Raw genomic sequence first — 5,129 nt, 5'->3', positions numbered from 1 at the left:
AAGTGACTATACTTTCACTGTTCTAAGACATATGGATATTGTAAAGTTTACTTTATTTTAAACATTTTTGGTAAATGTGAATATCTATATGTTCATGTACCCAAGACCTCTCACTCTCTTTTTTTTTTTATTAGCTTTTATGAAGGATTGCAGAATTTTATAGAACAGGCATTGATTTAGTGCATCACTGAGAGCTACATGTTTTCTCTAGGTCTGTTACTGACATTCATATATGAAAGAGAGCAGACAACTTTTTATCAGATCTACTTTTAAATTTTAAGTAATTTTTTTAATTAAATTCCTAAAGGAAGGCATACCAGGGACTAAATAATACTGTGTTAAAATGCATTCTCATTACTTTTGTGTGCAACAAACTATGGCCCTGATTCAATATGACAGAGTATTTGTGAAAGGACATTGGAAAATGTATTTGTGTAAATGTATCTTCTTTAACCCACAATCTACCTGATACAGTCTACTCAGTATCTTAATGCCTGTATGTTAATAATTCTTTGAAGAACTCAGAGGTGTTAAGTTTTACATTTGAGCCAACTCACTCTAAGCAGTGGTAACGTGTGGGAGTTCATAGCACTCTGTATGGAGGCAGATGATCTTTAGATTTCTATAGGCCATGGTTTTGGGGATTCAAGGTAAACTTATATAGGTATCATGAGCCTAAACACCCTAAGTCATATCAGGTATAAAAGAGATAAATTAATTCTGAATATTTTTGACAAGTGGAAAAATGTGTGGTGTAAGGAGATAGTTAGAAGGATCAGGAGAGAGGGTCACTGAAAGCATGTTAAACTCAAATGCTAAAACACACATTTTTTAAAAACAGAGACTACCTGGTTCAAGGAATTGTGAATAGCATGATCTCTATATGTGTTCTTTGCTTGGTGAGAGACTGAAACATGAAGACATAAAGATATTATCCCCGAGCAGAGCAAAGTGTAATATGATATTTAACTAAACCACAAAATATAATTTTTTAGTTCATCTGAAGCTCCCAAAAAGTCACTTTTGAGCTTTCGCCAACAGTTAACAACTAGAGGGACTGATCACGAAAGTTTAAGACCACTGGCTCAAGTTATAGCTGTCCGTGACTTGGTTTCCTGCTTACAAACAATGCCAGAAGGCAACCATTGAGCGTCCTGGATAGAAAACAGTAAGTGACCATACCTACAGTTCTTCTATAGCTAATTACATTTAGAATAAATTATCTCCGATAACTAAGTGTAATCATTACATATGGGGGCGGTGGGAGGAAATGAATAGAAGCTCAGGGTTTTGAGTTGCCCCTTTGTTTAGGATTTAAAGTTGTCATTATATAATGAAAGCGATCCATCTGAAATCGATTTAAAATTTTCTTTGGAAATTACAAGTGCACCAAATAGTACATACCTAATGCACATAAGTGATGCCCTCATTTTCAAATGTTATATCATTTACAAAGCTTATGTCACTTCTTTATTTCAAATATGTGTTTGAACCTAATTTGGTAACATTTAAAGAGATAGTCAAAAATATCATTCACTGCAGCCAACACATCATAGGATCCTTTCGTTATTTGACAGTTTTGACAGATATTATTGATTTGGGCAGAAACTGCAGCTAACCAGAAGGGGACAATGTGACAGTTTTATGTAACAAAAGGCACAGTGTCATGTCAACTGAACTAAATGTTGTACAAAGTGACAGCAGGACAAAAAATCCTTTCAGACTTAATTTTCTGCTTCATTTTTTTTTCTACCATCAATACATAAGCCAGTGCAGTAGGTGACACAAATTAGCAGGATGGAGCAAAAGGTCTACCCCTGCCTCTGTGGCTATACTTGACTTCTTCCACCACAGAGTGGCAATTATTTTTCAGGTGAATGAACAAGAAGAGCAGCTTATAGTAATCAAACTACCCCTACAGGAGAAAATATATCCCTTATCAAGATGCTTTATATATTTCACCTAGGTGGCTTTTGGGGGAAAGATGAAAGAAAAAAGTCCCCATCTGCTAGGTCATGCCTACAAGACACATTCTGTCAAGTCTTAAAAGCAACAACAGCTTTGCCTGTGGGATACCTATAATTATTATGCGGAACAGCCCAATGCCTGCTGTAGTTCATTGTTCCGCTAACACAAGACCCGAATGAGAACAGTGGCTCCAGGCTGTGAGTAGATAAAGTGCAACTTTTCGATTTTGCTCTTCTAAGAATCCTGCATTGTGTGGAGTCCATGAGTGACATCTTTGGCCTTCCTTGGGGCTCAGCAGATTGAATCAGTCATGCTGAGTTAAACAATGCGTGGGGGATATAACCTTAGTGGTGCCTGTCATTTTTTCCTCCTAATTCAATCTACATTTAATCAATGAAAGTAATTTCTTGTTTGTTTAAGTTTTATATCCAATGGACCTTGAGGATTTTGAAGTAGTACACCTGCACCTTGACCTTCTCTGCCTTTTGAACTTCAACTACTGTATCAGAACTGGGATCCACAAAAATGGTAGACAGCACTAGTACCCTGCCACTATTCCTTCTGTGATTTCCCTGATTTGTGCTTTTAGTGGAGTTGGGGGAATAAAGTCATCTAAATGATAAGCTGGAGAAAATATTTTAAATAGAAAAAAAAAGCAGGGACAACAGCCAAGAATGGCATAATTTAAATTTCTACAACACTGACATAGGTGTACAAACTTGAAACAACAGGAGAAAAAAATATTTTGTCAAGTTATCTGTTGTTCATTCCGTGTTAATGGTTTCAGGGTTCACTTCTAGGCTGTCACCATTATTGTGAATAGCCAGTAGTAACTTATGCAAGTCCAAGGACTTTATTGATTGGTTTAGCTGGTCTTAATCAAAATTTGTCATCATTTCCACTCATAGTGATCAAATAAGTCTGAAAGAGCTTAACACTGAGTCTCTGACTTTTTGCGAGTTCGCAGAAATTGCTGACCTAAACATTTTATTACCTGTCAATTATCACACTTGAAAGTAAACCGGAAGATAAAATTTTAAAGAAATGGATTTTCTTGAATATACACAATTAATTAAATGCCAGGATAAAGAAGAACAATTACCATAGTATTAAAAATAGAGAAAAAGGTTTTAGTATTTTTGTTTTCTTTCAAGCTTATTATTGTTGAAATGTGAAATAAGAGGGAAAAAAACTACGCAAAAAATGTAAGAATGTAAAAGAAAGTCAAGTATATGGGATAATATTACGGTGGAACCAGGACTGCATTGAAAGAGATCTGGAAAACTTTGGCATTTATGAATTCTTAAGAGAAAAAAAAAAACATGTAAGTAAGGAGAGTTAACCCTCTCATAAGAATGTTTGTTTGATACGTTTTCGTAAAAATAAAAATAAACTAAGGTTTTTTAAATAACCTTAGAAAAATCTGGAATATTGGAAACTTTGACTTAAATTTTAAAAATAATTTCAAAATGTAATTTTCTAGTGCTGCTCCGTGAACCTAAGGGAGAATAATATAAGCCTTTGGTGACAGCTGAATTTGTAAAAGTTGCATAAAATTTGACTAAACATTTAATCTACATGGTATCTAAATGAATGAATTTATTTAAGAAGTAAGATTTTTGTTCAACTTTCTTCATTCTTTGATCTTTCACTTGGCATTCACTGATCTCCTATAGTGTATTGAGCATTGTGATAAATGATAAGACAGTTTTTTTAATATATAAAATGTCTATTTGAACTATGTTGGATGTGCTTTATCATTTAAAGAAATAAATTTTCATCATCATAAAATGCTTTAAAATTTTTGGCTAAATTATGGTTAGTGTCAAGGGCTGAATGAAGTTTCTGGCACCCAGGCTCACAGTGTGAGCTCCACATAAAAATACCTGTCTGAAACCCAAATAATTTGCTGTATCTTGGGCCTCCCCACCTGATACAGGTCTGTAAGACTAAAATGAAGCGTAAGCAGAGACAAGATGTATTCAAAATCAAAATAACAGAAGTCCATGGCCATTTATGAAGCCCACAGGAAAAGCCAGTGGGATAATTCAGAAGTATACTACAGCAAGGTAGCTATATCTCACTATGGAGATGGGCATTCTAAAATTGGGGGTAGTAGTCTGTGAGACAGGGTGAGAACGTATGAAAAGAGAGTGAGGGTGACTGTTGAAGCCATGTGCTATTTACAGTATGTTTTTATATGCCAGACAGGAAAAGTTAAATCACAAAAGCCATTGAAACTGCTGTGGGGTTTAGCATCCACTTCATTGCCTAATTCCTTTCTTGCCTCTTCTTTCCTTTTTAGGTTAAAATCCTGACAACTCCCAGACAGTCTCTCCATTCTTGGTTGTGAAATTTTTCTTGATTCAACTGTGTCCAAGCTTAGGAAACAAATGTTTCTTCCCATTTTTTAGAGCTGATCATGAACTGAGAAGTTTGGGGCTCTGTCTTGCTCAGCTCTCTCATGTCAGACTGGGAACTTACGTCAGTTGACATTGTCAAGCTTTTTGTTACTTTTCAGTCAGTTAAATACCTGCACACTTGTCTTCGTAGTTGTGTGTGTATGTGGATTTCTGGTTTGTCAGTGTGTGTCCCCTTTGTTCAATATTAAAAGTGACTACACCATGAATGAGTGAATTGTTAGAAACTGAATAGCCTAAACCTTATCATATTGATACTTAGTTCAAAGTAATCAAAGTAATCAAAATTGGGTTTATATATCTCAAGTATAAAGGTATACCCATTTTGAAAAAGCATATCATCTTTAGGTACCAAAAAATATTTCAGGAATGATTGTTCTATTATCCAGAAGTTCAAATTAATTTTTAAAAAAATCTCGGTAATTGATCTGATTATATCTGATCTTATGCTCTTCACTTTTTTAAAGCTATCTAAAAATAGTTGATTCTGATAGGTTGAGCTCTTCTGGAGGCAGAGGTGCAGTAGCATAGATTATCAGTCAGTTCGCTCAGACAGATCATGAGCAGGCTGGAGCCTTAAGTCTCCTCAGCAGGATGCATTACTGACTTCTCTCAGTGGATACAATTGTAAAGTGAACCCCTTCTATGACCTTGGTACCTGAACCAATCAGCATTGTCATTTTCACCTATCCAAACCACTTCAGTGTTGAAATATGAATGGTTTCATGAAATAGAGTGGGT

The 5,129-nt window shown here is 35.2% G+C and overlaps 1 long non-coding RNA gene across 1 annotated transcript; it reads left to right on the top strand.

The window, feature by feature from the left end:
- Positions 1 to 3,145: 3,145 nt before the first annotated feature.
- On the top strand, positions 3,146 to 4,483 carry LOC125176565 (uncharacterized). The gene is made up of 3 exons (XR_007156320.1): positions 3,146 to 3,292; positions 3,908 to 4,037; positions 4,274 to 4,483. It is a non-coding gene; the product is annotated as an uncharacterized LOC125176565 (long non-coding RNA).
- The last annotated feature ends 646 nt before the right edge of the window (positions 4,484 to 5,129 follow it).

This window comes from Prionailurus viverrinus, chromosome A1 (assembly GCF_022837055.1).
Source record: "Prionailurus viverrinus isolate Anna chromosome A1, UM_Priviv_1.0, whole genome shotgun sequence".
Classification (NCBI taxonomy): Eukaryota; Metazoa; Chordata; class Mammalia; order Carnivora; family Felidae; genus Prionailurus; species Prionailurus viverrinus.
Note: the sequence above shows the minus strand (reverse complement) of the source record. Positions and strands in the feature narration are given on the sequence as shown.